This window comes from Enhydra lutris, unplaced genomic scaffold (genome assembly GCF_002288905.1).
Source record: "Enhydra lutris kenyoni isolate GAN:26980312 unplaced genomic scaffold, ASM228890v2 scaffoldscaffold40, whole genome shotgun sequence".
NCBI classification, from domain to species: domain Eukaryota; kingdom Metazoa; phylum Chordata; class Mammalia; order Carnivora; family Mustelidae; genus Enhydra; species Enhydra lutris.
This window is the reverse complement of record NW_019154124.1, coordinates 6,771,038-6,787,387: the sequence shown is the minus strand read 5'-3', so window position 1 is coordinate 6,787,387 and position 16,350 is coordinate 6,771,038. Positions and strand designations below refer to the sequence as shown.

General features: G+C 35.9%; 1 protein-coding gene across 6 annotated transcripts in view; it reads right to left on the bottom strand.

Annotated features, from left to right (window-relative positions):
* Nucleotides 1-16,350, bottom strand: part of LOC111155257 (protein tyrosine phosphatase, non-receptor type 12) — an 88,888-nt gene that overhangs the window by 70,883 nt on the left and 1,655 nt on the right. The window lies entirely within an intron of this gene.

The following is a 16,350-nucleotide window of genomic DNA, read 5'->3' as shown; positions in this document are numbered from 1 at the left end:
GATAGGTCTTGCATATTTTTTCTCCTTACCTGTACCTCTGCAACAGCTGGTAACCTATTGGGGAACATGAAACATGTAGACAAGGGACAAGCAATCCTAGTCATCCCAGCCACAGCCAAGCTAGGTGGGTTGACAGCCAGCCAACCCCCAGAAACATGAATGAACCCAGTCAAGATCAGCAAAACTGCTTAGCTGACAACCAACAGCATGTAAAAATATTTAACATATGCCACTAAGGTTTGTGGTTGTTATACAACACTACTGTGGTAATAGATAACTGATAGATTCTACTCCTTTTACTCCTTGCTGTTTTACTATTCTCCATGGCACTTAATATCTGACCTAGTTACATTTACTTGTTTATTAGGTTATTCTCTGACTCTTGCCAACAGAATGTAAGTTCCATGAGGAGTTTTAGTCTTCAGCCTAGAATAAACCTGGCACACAGTAGGCATTCAGTAACTATTAAATGAAAACTTAAAAAAAGCATGATGATTTAATAAATCACTTGTACCTATGTATCTTTGTCAGGTATCTTTTTTTTTTAAGATTTTATTTATTGGGGCGTCTGGGTGGCTCAGTGGGTTAAAGTCTCTGCCTTTGGCTCAGGTCATGAGCCTGATCCAGCATCCTGGCATCAAGCCCCACATCAGGCTCTCTGCTCAGGGAGCCTGTTTCCCTTCCTCTACCTCTGCCAGCCTCTCTGCCTACTTGTGATCTCTGTCAAATAAATAAATAAAATCTGAAAAAAAAAAAAAAAAGATTTTATTTATTTATTCAAGAGCAAGAGCACGCACAGGCAGCGGGGAGGGGCAGCAGGAGAGGAAGAAGCAGCACCCCACGGAGCATGGAGCCCATGGTGGGGCTTGATCACAGGCCCCTGAGATCATGACTCCAGCATAAGGCAGATGCTCAACTGACTGAGCCACCTAGGTGCACCTGTCAGGTATCTTTTTTTTTTTTTTTTAAGATTTTATTTTTTTATTGATTTGAGAGAGAGAGAATGAGAGCGAGCGAGAAGAGAGCATGAGAAGTGGGAGGGTGAGAGGGAGAAGCAGACTCCCTGCTGAGCAGGGAGCCCGATGTGGGACTCGATCCCGGGACTCCAGGATCATGACCTGAGCTGAAGGCAGTCACTTAGACAACTGAGCCACTCAGGCGTCCCATGTCAGGTATCTTTTTAACCTACGGAAGCCATTAAACTCAGAGCCAGTCTTTCAAACACTATTTCACAAACTGTTAAAATCAAGATTTTTATAACATATTGTAATTTTACTTAACAAATATACTTTGTCATTAGTGAATTTTTTTTAAGATTTATGAATATTATTTGTATAGGCTTTATCTCATCCCATTCTAATTTTTATATGTATTTTATAATAATAAATTTTAGCATAGTTGTAGAAGTACGTAATTTATAAATTAATGAAACTATATTAAGAAGATGCATGCTTAAAAGTTTTTATTGTAATCAAAAGTTTAGAGATCACTAGCTTAGAGGATAAAGCCAAAACTCCCAAGTTACTATCAATGATATTGTCAGACCATCACATTAGATACATTATTTTTTTCTCTATCATCAAAGAGGTCCAAAAGAGAAAAAGAACAAGGGGTTGCCTTTTCCCTTCACATTTATTTTACTTCTCACTTAATGTCCTTAATCATTCTTCATTTCTAACTGTCATTTATTTAGAATAACATCTAACACTACATTATGTCCTTTATTCATATTATTACTAATTCTCAAAGTGCAAAATATTCCTGTTTTATAAGGAAACTCAGATTTAGAGTAGCTTAAATAACTTACTCAAAAATTACATAGATATGTAAGTAATGGCTAAATTTAATCCAGATAAAACTCTTGTGATCTACATTTGCTAGAGTATCCAATATAACTTAGCACCAGACACTCAAATTGCTAAAATCAAATATATCACAAAAATATGCAACTATTCTGTCTGGTTTTTTCTTTCATGACATCTACACATTCCTTCCTTGACCTTCTATAATTAAATTCCCTCCCACCAGTATCAAAGATTAGTTTTCTTAGTCACAACATATTTTAAAGATAAAAGTGACAATTTATATATCTATGTTAGAATAAAATTTTCTAAACCTTTAATGAGAAAAATAATAAATGGTGAGATAATTCTAGGGCATAATTGAAAATATTAGATATGGTATAAACAACATACTGTTTGCAACCAATATATGGCTTATAAATAATATAAAAACTGGCATATAATAGAGTGACAGAAAGTTAAGTGTATTGGTTAAGTATTCATCCTACACTTGTAGTTTAGATTAAGTTACATTTTCCAAAAATACTTTAAAAATAATCTGTCAGTCATCACAAGAATGTAGAGTATGAGAAAATAAGCAGTACTTTATTTTTCTTTAAGACTCTTTAGCAACATTAGAGTAATCCATATCACTATAGTCAGTTTTATAGGATTAGTAAGATTCCTTCTCATGTCTAAATATTCAAGTATTCTGTTATATTTCCCACTGGACATGCCAGGGTTAAAAAATAGAAAGTATGTTGCATCTGAGCCACTATTAGTAGAGAGAGACTTATAGAGGTAGGTTTAAAAAAAAAAAAAGTATAAATGCTGCTTCAACATCAAGATAAGGACTTTAAAAAAGAAAAAGATAGTGAACAGTGCTGAATGCTAAAGAGGCATCGACAAATATACTACTGTAAAGAATCTACTGGATGTGTCCAGGGCATGTGAGGCAACCATAGTAAATGCTATTTTGGCAAAATGGTAGACCTTGAAATCAAATTACAATGGGGGAAGTTAAAGGAATGAAGAAGAGGCTGAGGATGTGGGGTTAGCCAATGCTTACCTAATTCCTCAACAAGAAAGGAAATAATAGTTCCTATGAATGTTGATTTTCACAAATACAAATTTTTTGTTTCAAGCTTTTGAACTATTAAAATACCCATCCTCCTTACTTTTCCACAAAATGAAAAGACTAAAGCATCTGGTATATTAAGCATTAAAACCACATTTTTCTTACTTTAATAATCTTCTATCCATATTACAAATTAAACAAGAAAAACTTTTTATTTTGAACATTTAATAATGCCAGTGAATAGGTTTAGCGTTAAGTGCTTCAACATACCCAGTTACTTCGGTTACAGAATCCTATTATTGATCTCCATCTACTCTATGTTCCTCCTTGGCATTTATTTATAAGCTATTTACTATATTAAAAATAAAGAATTACAGAGATGCCTAGGTGACTCAATTGGTGGAGCCTGTGACTCCTGAGGTCAGAACTATGAGTTCAAGACCCATCCATGTTGGGAGTAGAGCTTATTTAAAAAAAAAAAAGCAAAGAATTACAAACACTAGGCATAAATAACAGGAAATTTCTAAATTGCACAGTACATCCTGATCTATTTCTAACAGCCATTTCCAACACACATTAACAAATCTCAGGCACACACAGGTCAATGGACAGAGTAGAGAAAAGGTGAGTAGACAAAGGTGGCAGAGAGAGGCAGAAAGGCAAGCAGATACACAGGACAGGCACACTGACAATAAGGAAATATATTACAATACTTAATTTTTATATGATTGGGGAACTAAAGGAATTATAGATTTATTTTATTGATACATAATTATGAAGAAAATATACTGGTCTTTCAGACAGTGATATATTTCAGATTTATAGTCAAGGAGTCAACAAAGATTGACTATACAGTACTTCAATAAAACTGACCTTCAGAACAGTATTTACTTACAAGAAGGTAATGTTCTGGTTCCACATTTTAACACTAAAAAAATACAATTTAAATTTTAGATACCATAAATATGCAGCTTATAAACTATCTTAATTTTAGTTTCCACACAAACGAAAACTTGTCTAATGTTTAACATGTACCGTGTATGTGAAATAATGCTCTACCAGAGCCAAAAGAATGTTCTCTCAAGTTGTAAGGACTCTTTATGCTTCTTTTTCCCTTCTCTGAAAGAAAGTGGGTAGAAGTTTATTTGGGGCCAAAACCTTAATAGTTAAGAAAAAATTTTTTTTCAGTTTTGCTTCAAGGAATTTTGTACTAGGTGCTCTTCAGACTGCCTGCCTAGTTAGTAAACTGTCATTCTCTTTCCCTAAGAAAAGTCCCTTCCCTTACATACACTTGAACAAGCTCCCTACCTCGGTGACCTCACACAATACTCCTCTCACTGGCAAGTCGAATGATTCTTTCAGGGATGTGAAAATGAGATGCAGCAACGCTAGTCTTTCTGCTCTCTTACCCTAACCTGAAATAAAGTGAGTAAGATAGGTTAGACAGCAAAAGGATGCCTTTATTCAGAATATACAGTCCCAAACAGTGAAAGCCAAAATGCAGAGAGAATAAAACAGGTGCAAAGAAGCAAAGACAAGCATCCAAACAGCCCTCTAGACACACAGAAACTGATAAATTATAGAAAGAGGGGCTGTGAAGAGAAAAGGCAAGATTAGTGACAGCTCTCTATTTCTTGATTCCTGTCCTTCAAGCAGTATTCTATTACAACATTTTTTTTTTCACTTACACTAGTTTGGAAGTAGCCTGCAAACAAAAATCTATACCAATAAAGAATTGTTCTGTATTTCTCACGTCCACTTTTTTCACTGACCTTTTCCCTAAATAGTAAGAATGCAATTGTTGGCCTAGGAGACATCATGTCATAGAAAAAGCATCTGCTTTTATAACTTGGGACAAACTCGACTCTGCCAACTTCTAACTGTAAAACATGCAATAAACTCCTTAATTTTTAAACAGTTTTAATGTTTCTTTTAACATCAAAAGGTCTATAACTTATGAATAAATCCACTGTACATAATGGGAGGAGAAGGTATCCAGAAAAGCTATTCTCCACATGCTTGTATCATGGACTCTAGAACTCCTTTCAGTTTCTCACTTTGATTCTGGTCCCAAATGTGTAGTCTCAAAACTTCTTGAGTTATCTTATGCAAAATTTGAGAGTTACCTTATGCAAAACTCACATCTGCTAAGAAATCCAAACTTAGCAAGAAGTCTATCACTATAAATAATACATGTAGGTCCTAAAGACTTTTTTAATGTAATTTTTTTACAGGGCACTTTTAACAGAAGCCAATGAAAAACCCTAATCTAATCATCTAAGAACTATATACACAGAGTACTATTTTATATATCGGAGATAAAGTAAAACTACCAGATTTAAGAATACTGATCATATGGTTGGAACTCAGTTTTAAGATCTTTCATACCAACCAAATCGTACACTGCAAGAATAAACAACTACGCCATAATAATGAGACATCGGGGCACCTGGGTGGCTCAGTGGGTTAAAGCCTCTGCCTCCGGCTCCGGTCATGATCCCAGGGTCCTGGGATGGAGCCCCGCATCAGGCTCTCCGCTCAGCAGGGAGCCTGCTTCCTCCTCCCTCTCTGCCTGCTTCTCTGCCTACTTGTGATCTCCGTCTGTCAGATAACTAAATAAAATCTTAAAAGAAAAAAAAAAAAAAGAGACATCAAAATACTCTTCACCAAAACACTCAGGGATGCAAAGGCCAACTTCACATTCATCTCAGACTCAGCATTTAAGTTGTTCTCCCTTTGGAAATCTCCTCTTATTTCAGTATATGGGCTTTGCTTATTTTTTATTTATACTTTGCCACTCTTGTTCCTCTCTTCTAAAACCCAAAATTCTTATCTCTATGTTTGTGAGCGCTATTAGTTTTCTATATCTGAAATGCCTTTTATGCTAGTCCATCTGACAAACTCTTCCTTCAAGAGTCAGCTCAAATGTGGTCTCTTTGCTCAAACAGTCCATATCCTCCCTCTAAGGATTAAATATTGAATACACTTCCACTGGAATAGTAAGACCTCTTGAATAACTACTGATTATCTTGTATATACTATGTTAGTGGCTTTACAAACAAACTCTCTTGTTCTTGGTCTATCCAGGTAGGTATTATATCTACAATTTCCCCATATAGCCTGCCTATAATCATAGCACAGCCAGGATAAAAATTCCTGTATGGCTCCAAACCTTGCTATCTACTAGCCTAGAAATTCTAAGGTTTTTGGAACCCAAGCCCCTTGAGAATCTTAGCGCTATGAACCTTCTCTATCCCACCCCCCCAAAATGGGCTTATACACAAAATATTATGTATGATTTGAAAAGGTTCAGACCCTCTGAATGTCATCCAATACCCCCCAGAAAAACTTCTTGCTGCTTCTCACAAGTCCGTTCACAGTTGGTAAACTTAAGGAAAATGACTCCTATTTTCAATAGCCAATTCTACAACACTACCTAGGGCATAGTGGGCACTCCAGGAATACCTTATATATGAAGAGTGGATGGCAAGAATCATGGAAAAATGATAGGGATACATTTTTGCATTCCTTCAGAGCCTGTAAGGGTAGCTAATCAAATGTTGTTAAATAGCCTTTCAAATGCAGATTGCATCTAAGAACAGTTATTATAAGAAATGTAATGTAGCATATATCCCAAAGCCTCTGAGATTAATATGATCCACATTCCACACTCTCTAGGAAAAACTCTGAGGGATGAACTACTTCTATCTGCCATAAATCAGCTCATAGTATAGTATTATAGAAATGGAAACAAGACTTTTATGTATTTCATAGAGAAGGAGATAATTGTCAGGGTTGGACTGCATGAATCTAAAAAATTATTTTAGAATTTAAAGAACCTAAGAATCTAAAAATACTACTGGTTAAAAATAAATAAAAATAAAAATCCCAGGAAATACAAAATGTTGGAAGAGAAGTTCAACTACTTGGAAGAAAACGTAGGGTCTTAAGGTGTAGGATAACTGCGTACTACTGGACTTGTAGTAGGCAAGTCTTGAACTCAAATCTAATGCAAGGCTTTTCTCTATGACATTAAAAATCAAATTTTACAATGGAGGTATTATTACAATATGATTATTAATAGAGATATCATTACATGAGATATTACAATGGAGAAGTCCTTAAGATAAACTGGGCTAAAATATTTACCCCAGAAAGTGAGAATTAATTACATTTTTGCTTCTGAGTTCAGGGTAAACATAGTAAAATCATTCTAAATTTTTGGTGGTTTTTAAGATTTTGTTTATTCATTTGAGAAAGAGAGATACAGAGAGAGAGCATGTGCAGGGGGAGAGGCAGAGAGGCAGAGGGAGAAGCAGACTCTCCCCTGAGCCGGGAGCCTGACACAAGGCTTGATCCCAGGACTTGGAGATCATGTCTTTAACCAAAGACAGTTAACCATCTGAGCCACCCGGGTGCCCCAATTTTTAGTGTTTTGATCTTCAAAGTACTGGTCTATCAGGAAAGTTTTCTAAGTAATAGAAAAAGTATGTTTAATAGTACAACAACAGATAAGATTTCATTCATTCAGTGGGTATGCTCAAGGATAAGAAATAGCTTACTCTAGAGGTAAGGGGATATATACTACAGAGTACAGGAGTTTAATGCTGCAAATGTAACATGAGACTATGTTAAGATGACTCTGGAATGCCAAGCTAGGCGTAGACTTTATCCTACTGGGCTGTGATTCTAAACTAGGGCAAACGTTATAAAATTGGGAGGACAAGAGAAAGGGAAATTGGGAAGACAGCATATAATTACAGTTTGAAAATAAGCAGAGCTTGGATCTGATGCTCTGATTTGGCTTAGCCATTTAAAATTCTAATCATTTTAATGGTCTTCCAAGGGAGCCTTGAGTTGTTTTTGAACTTACATTTTTTGGATAAAAATAAAGCCATGTCTCTTTCTTTCTTTTTTTGTAGGCTACACACTAGGCATGGAGCCTGATGTGGGGCTTGAACTCACAACCCCAAAATGGAAACTTGAGATGAGATCAAGAGTTATGAAGCTTAACCAAATGAGAACCCAGACACCCCAAAAATAAAACCATGTTTCTGATACAGTACTAAATAAACATATGAAAGAAAACAAAACTAAACATCAACACAGGGACTAAAATTCACATATCCTGACTTTACAACCAGTTTGCTTTCTATTATCCCACAGATGCCAACACTTGAAAATGGTATTTTAGGAAAGTGAGTATGATACGTGGAATGGATTGGATGAGGCAAGAAGAGAGCAGCTACTGCTGTAATCACTCCCAAAACACCCACAAGTTACAAGATACTGCTATTTTTGAAGAAATGCCAGTAACAAGATATTTGGATTTTATTTTATTTTCAAGATTTATTTGTTTCTTTATTGGACAGAGAGATAGAGAGAGCATAAGTAGCCAGGGCGGCGGCAGAGGGAGAGGGAGAAGCAGGCTCTCCACTGAGCAGAGAGCCCAATGTGGGGCTCCAACCCAGAATCCTGGGATCATGACCTGAGCAAAGGCAGCCACTTAACCGACTGAGCCACCCAGGTGCCCCATATCTGGATCTTACTAATGAAATCTAAAATCGAAAGTTAAAAGTAGGTATTTTAATAAAATTAATATTCTAAGATAATGTTCTCCAAGTAGGATTCACGGGGTGGGGAGATAAGTAAGCAGTTACTTTAAATGGTTCCCTGAATCCTGAGCATACTAAGCAGTTTCCAGAGAAAAATATGTACTATTTTACATATTTATGCAGAAGATATTACAATTAATAAAACCCTATTTAAAAGTCTTCCTGAATGCAGCCTAGTACTTTATTCATATTTCTTTTTCAGTGGATACTGAAAATACAACCACATTGCGTAAGCACACACCAAGTGTATACACATATCAGGGGGAAAAGCAGTTCTCATGCTCATCTAAGACGACAAGCCCCTTGGACCATTTGAAGAATCCATCTGAAGAATAAATCTGTCTTACAGCTTAAAGCTAACTACAACTTCTGCTCATGCAATGGCCATTAATGCCTATTAAGTGCCAGGCACTATATTAAGCAATGAGGATACAAAGATAATTAAGTCCCAGTTGCTAGCCCTGGAGGCTCTCAGTCCGGGAAAGTCAGAAACGTAAATGTTTATGAATCTAATGAACTGAGTGCTAATAGAAACACAGAAGTGTTTAACATATGAACAAGAAATTTTTAATCTATCTAAATGTTAATGCCTTACTTTCAGTTTCAACCGTCAAAAACCTTTTCCAAACTAAATGTCAAATATTGAAGGGAAAAAAGCTGACAGTATTCTAAAAGTAAATACATACAATAAAACATTCTTGAGAATTAACACTTTTAAATTTGTAGTATGCTGTTTCTGGTAAACCATGTGGGGAGAGTTACTTAAAAGTTTATTTCCAATTGCAAAGTTCGTTAGAATCAAAGTATGTTTGCTTGGGTATCCAGTCGCAAATCTAAAAACAGAAAATATTTCCTATCACTCTAGGTTTGAAAGATATATTAAACATACAGCACCATTTATATAAACTTACTATTTTTTTAAAAGATTTTGTTTTTATTTATTTGACAGACAGAGATCACAAGTAGGCAGAGAGGCAGGCAGAGAGAGAGAGAGAGAGAGAGAGAGAGGGAAGCAGGCTCCCTGCTGAGCAGAGAGCCCCATGTGGGGCTTGATCCCAGGACCCTGGGATCACGACCTGAGCCGAAGGCAGAGGCTTTAACCCACTGAGCCACCCAGGCGCCCCTAAACTTACTATTTTAAAAAAACCTACAAGCCATCCACAAGATACACTTCACCCCACCAGGATGGCTATAATCAAGAAGAAGACAAGTGTTAGGATGTAGAAAAATTGGTGGGAATGTAAAATTTGAACTCTAGTAGTTCCTCAAAATGTTCAATGGTTACCATGTCACTCATTAATTCTACTCCTGGATATATACCCAAGGAAAACATATATTCTAACAAAAATGTGTACATAAATGTTCAGAGTAGCATTTTTAAAAATACAAAATACTCTATTTTACGTATTATTATACAAAGAAAAGATTCCAAAAAGCGGAAACAACTCAAATGTCCATCACTGGATGAATGGATGAACAAAATGTGGTATATCCATACAATGGAATATTATTTAGTCATAAAAAGAAGTATTTCTGATTCCAGCAACACATGGATGAACCTTGAAAATATTATATTAAGTCAAAGAACTCAGTCACAAAACACCACATACTGTATGATTCCATTTATATAAAGCAAATCTATAGAAGGTAGGTTAATGGTTACATAGGGCTGGAGGGTAGGAAAGGAGTGACTGCTACTGGGCATGGGGTGTCTTTTGGAGTGATAAAAATTGATTATAATGATGACTGCAAAATTTTTTTAATATACTAAAAACTATTAAATTATACAGCTTAAATGAATGAATTTTATGGTAGGTGAACCTCTAATAAAAGCTGTTACTGATTTTTTTTTAAAATCTACAAGCCGCAATATTAAACAGTTTAACATGAAAATTTTTATACTTATTTAGGCCGTGCAGCATAAAATCTTCCAGGTTTCCTGTCTTTCCTCCCTTCCTTTTTTCTAACATTTCAAATCCAAACTTTAAATAAAAAATTTCAGAGGTCTCATTCAACCAAAAGACAAGTTCTTATTATCTGTCTTTCAAAATTACATTTAAACAGCAATTATTTCACAAAAGAGGACATACACATAGTTAAGAAACATGGAAAATATTGTACCTATCTTTTCTTTAAAAAAAAAAAAAAAAGCAGGATGTGGGATGGGAGCTCTCCTTCAATCTGTCTTCCTCTAGTGTCTACCATCTACTTTCAGAATGTTAAATGAAAATGTTAAGAATTTATACCCTAAAATTACCTATTTTTTCCTCAATTAACTATAATCTAGATTCTTCCCAAATCACACCCAAACCACTTTTTGTGGTCACCAAATCACTCCTACTTGGCAAACAGAGTGGGGACATTCTCAACCTCACCTTACCAGTCCTCCAGAAGTACTTGATTTTGCTAACTACTCCTTTCCTGAAACTCTCCCAGGCTTTTCTGACATCCTCTGTGCTCCGTTTCCTCCTCTCTGAGCACACTCTCAGAGACAGTCACTGGACCTCTTTTTCAGGCTGCTCTTTAAATGTTGCTGCTCTCCAATCTAAAGCTGGTCACTCGTATGCTTGTCTGAATAAACTTAATTCACTCCCATGCTTTCAACTACCTCTTACATGATTATATGACAACTTCCAAATATTTAACTACACCCTATCACAGCTCTCTTGAGCTCTGCATTTGTACTCAGTATCTCAGGCACCTCAGTTTACCACATTTAAAACTAAACTAACTCTCTTCTATCTTGAGATTTCCTCCAACCATCTTCTGCTTGGTCCCCTCTACTTCTTTTTCCTCCCGTACTCCGAACCATACCAAATGGTATCTTCTAACTTCGGTGATGGTATACCAAACTAGGAACCGTGGAGACATACTGCAAATATTCCTTTCTCCATGACTACCCACATCTAGTGAGTCATTGAGACTTCTTTCTTAATCCTTATCAGATCATACATTCACTCTATATTCCCTGTCTTAGTTTAAGTTCAGGCCCTCATCTCACTTCTTCTATTTCAAATGCTTTCAAAATGCTCTCCTTCATCACTAATTCCATCCTTAATACTGCCACCAGAATCAACTTTCTACAACATGAATCTGTCAAATGACTGCTTACTCTTGTTAAAACATACAGTGGCTCTCCAGGGACCCATAGTACTGATTCTTAGCTTTTCTACTTGAACCTATGTGAATGATAAAAGTGAAGACTCATACTAAAGCAGGCTGAGGGGGGTTGGTGAGTGGGGAAAGGTGGGGAAACACTGCTAGAATGTTCAGTTACTATGTGTATTTTCTTAACACCTGCCTGCTGTCCAGGTGACTCAGAATTGTAGTACAGAACTATTCAAAATTACTGGTATTGAACTATTGAATAAATTACAGCATAGATGCAAGAACTTTCACAATCTAACCCCTACCTAACTTTCTCAGCATCACCATTAGCCCTTACCATGCATTACTTCACTGGTTCTCAAAGTATGACTCAGGGACAGCCTACCCCTTGACCATTTCAGCAAGTCCACGAAGTTAAAACTCTTTTCCTAGTAAGACTAAGTTATGTTTCCTCACCTGCAAACACACAGACCTTAACACAGTAATTTTTAGGAGTGTACAGTGTACACTACAGTGTACACTTAGGAGTGTACAGTGGAATTTTCTAGAGTATATGACATGTCATGCTATGTGAAATGTAACACTGCAACCATATGAATGAAGCAGATATGAGAATCCAGTTCTCTTCTATTAAGCCAGACATTAAAGAAATTTGCAAAAATATAAAAATTCTTCTTCTCACCAATTACTTTTGTTTTGAACAATTATTATACACTTAATACAGAATGGGTTTATTATTATCTTCAAGTGGATTATTTTTTAAAATATTTGTTTTTAATTTATAGTACAGTAAATAAATAACCTTTTTGGAGCCCTCAATCATTTTTAAGACTGTAAAGGACTCCTCAGACCAAAAGGTGTTAACTGCTGTATTATAGCTGATTACCTACCACTCCCCTAAACATGTTCAACTTTGCTGTTTTTAAAGATTTATTTGAGAGAGAGAGAGAATGTGTGTGTGTGTGTGTGTGTGTGTGTGTGTGCGCGCGCTCTCACACAAGTATGCACGTGGAGGGAGGGGCAGAGGGAAAGAATTTCCAGTGGACTCCATGCTGAGCCTAACACGGGCCTCATCCCTGGACCCATAAGATTATGACCTGAGCCAAAACCAAGAGTCCAACATTCAACCAACTGAGCTGCCAAGGCGCCCCAAACAAGTTCAACTTTAAAACCTCCATCCCTCTGCATAGTGATGCACCCTCTACCACAACCCTAGTCCTAGCCAGGTCCCAAAGAACCTCAGAGGTATCCTGGAGAAACCGAACAAAAAGAACAGTTTTTGGGGTGCCTGTCTGGCTCAGTTGGAGGAAAATGTGACTCTTAGTATCCAGGACATGAGCTGGAGCCCCATGCTGGTTATAAACATTACTAAAATAAATAAACTTTAAAAAAAAAAGAATAGAGGTTTTAAAGTCAAGCGGAGGGGTGCCTGGGTGGCTCAGTGGGTTAAAGCCTCTGCCTTCAGCTTGGGTCGTGATCCCGGGGATCATGGGATTCAGCCCCATGTCGGGCTCTCTGCTCAGCGGGGAGCCTGCTTCCACCTCTCTCTCTCTGCCTGCCTCTCTGCCTACTTGTGATCTCTGTCTGTCAAATCAATCAATCAATCAATCAATCAATCTTTAAAGTCAAGCTGAATACTTAACTTCTCAAAGTGTGAATTTCTTCTCTACTTAAAATAATTTGTAAAGTCACTAACATTAGTGTAGTGAAAATTAAAACCATCTAACAATTATTTAATCATAACAAAGCAGACTGGTTGTTTTGAACAGTTCTGTCAGGATTACTATTTGTAGAACAGATGGTTCTATATAATAATCCCCTGAAATGGATAACTTCTATGGTAGTTCTTGGCTATCACTGATAGATAAATTAAGTTCAGATTATTTTAAAACATCAAAATTATTTTAAATAGCATTTTAACATAGGATGCATCACTTGCTATTATACCGCAGTTAAGCCTTAGAAAAATGTCCTTACTCTCCTCCCAATATTTCACAAAAAAGTACTAGAATTCACACCTCTACTGCATCCTGTTTTTTAAATACTCCACTGAATTCACTCATTATATTTTTGTTTTCATCTTCAGAAAAGGAGAGAGAACTGGTTTTTAAGCTCAAACTGCTATTATTTGCTTGTAGCTTAAGTGTCATCTTTTATGATTTTTTTAAATACCCAAGCGTTAAATGTAAATTAGATAAATTTTAGTCTGATCAAAAGAAATCTACTTCTTGTTTCAATGCTTTTGACATTATAAATCTTTATTTATTTATTTACTTATTTTTAAGTTAGCTCCATGCATAGCATGGAGCTGGGGGGATGGGGGCTATTGAACTCATGACCTTGACATCAAGACCTGAGTTGAGATCAAGAGTTGGCCACCTAACCAAATTAGCCAGCCAGGTGCCTCCTGACATTATAAAGCTTTAAAAAGCACAAGAGAATGGCTGAAAACAAAAGCCCAGATACCTCTTTCCTTCTATGTCCAATTATCTGTAACTGACTATATAAATCAGCTGTATAAGTCTCCACAGATCTTAGTACAATAATGTGTTAGATGATGACCATAAATATGAGTCCCATACCTCAGCCCTGTGAAATATGTTGCATTTTTATTCTTTAAAATGCGAGACAAATCATTCTTCCTATTTTCCTCTAAGTGGCCTGCCCGAGCTCAAACAGCTGGACAATGAAAGAGATGAGATAAAATCCAGGTTTTCCAAACATGAATACATACCACTCTACCATATACATTTGCTTGTCATGATCACTGTCTGCCATCTTGCAAAAAAGACTTAAAATCAAGATAGCTGAAACCGAGTTCTAGATCTGCCATAAATCAGATGTTTAACCTTCAACATGTAAGAATCATCTTGGTGCTATAGTTTACACCATCTCAATATCTTAGTTTTCTCCTCTTTAGGGGTGGGCTGGGGAGTACACAACACACCAAGGCCCAGAACAGACAACTCGAAAAATAGCTAATGACAAGTAGAAAATTTTCTATCCTTACTAGTCATCAAAAAATTCAAATTAATAAAAGATACTATTTCCCAACCATCCAATTATCAAAGATCAAGATAATTAAATGAACACTCATGCATTACTGACAGTTGTATAAACTGATACAACTTCTTCAAAAAGTTATTTATAATCCTGTATTAAATGTTTATATTCTTTAACCTAGTACTTCCACTACTGGAAGATATCTTATGCAACAATCCAAAATAAGGAAGTTTTATGATAAATGTTCAATAGAGAATTATAATATGTAATAGAAAACAAAATGCCTAAACATTCAACCACAAGAAAATGGTTAAGCTGTAAAATAGTTGCCAAGTCGACTCACAGACCTGTACCCCTGGGGATAAAAATACATTATATATTTATTTAAATATTAATAAATAAATAAATAAATAAATTTTTAAAAGTAGTTGCCAAATAAAATATTATACAGCCACTGAAATGATTTTTACAAATGAAACACTTATCAAAATGTTAAGTTGGAAAAAAAAACCCAACAATATAAAATGAAATATATAGCATGGTCACACAGATGCATTAAAAAACATTAACAGAGACCACCTTTGGGTGATGGGACTGGGAAGGCTGGATACAACAATGGGAAGAACACAGTCTGGATGTCCACCCCACTTTCTTAAGAGTAAGGCATTATTAATTATCATTCTATAATCTCCAAATTTGAAATAATGAACACTAGTACTTCATAACTGAATAGGATTATAGTAGCTAGATTATTTCTAAGGCTCAGTTCTAAAATGCTAAAATTTAAAAATGCATTTTTGATCCACATAACAATTTAAAAATAACAGAACACTTAAAATTATTAGCTGATCTTCTACTCTCTTTCCATGGCAGAGGGAACATGGTTTCCCTCCAGCCTTCTACTCAAGGGAAAAAGCAGCACCATCTATCAGTCTTAATTATAGCTATTGCTTATCAAGTCATGGAATAAAAAAAGCAAGCACTATAAAAGAATAGCCTTAGTCATCAAATCTCGAATGTGGAATCACCTAGCTATCCCTAAGTATTATGGAAGAAAAAAGTAACTCATTCAGTCATTCAGAAATGAAATCTCCAATAGGAATCCCTGATTCATCCCCAAAGCATGAACCCCAAGGCTACTTCCCCTGTACAGAAGTTCAGAGACTGGGCACCTGTCCTGATGGCCTTCATCACCAAACAATGCTCTTTCCTGACAGGATATGCCCAGGGATAACAAGATGACTAGCAAGCAAACTAGAAGTGACCAAGGACCACACCACCTCTTCTTCGAAAATAAGACTGTAAAAAACTAGTTTTAAGCTTTTAAACTATCCTAAGTAAATATTTTCTATTTGCTAAAAAGTAGCGAAAAGGGGACTCCATCCAATTACTGTTAAGTGACTATCCAAAAGATACCAACACAATAAAAATTCTCACTAGTAAGAAGAGAAAATGTCCTTTTTTCTTTACCTTCCACGGATCAAAAATTAATTTTTCAAAAATACATAGACTAAATATCAACAGAAAATGTTTAAAATATGGCATAGATTGTTTTATCTATATTTTTCCACTTTCAAAAGATTTGAAATCTTACTCCTATCCTCTATTATTGGTCTAGGAAGGCGGGAATCACAAAGCTCAACAAATACTATTATAATATTGTATAAGGTCAATGATCTATTTTATAAGCGGTTAATAATTTTAATGCTAGAACTTTACTAGATCCTACCTAGTCTCTTTAAAATGTGAGAAAGTATTTCAGTGC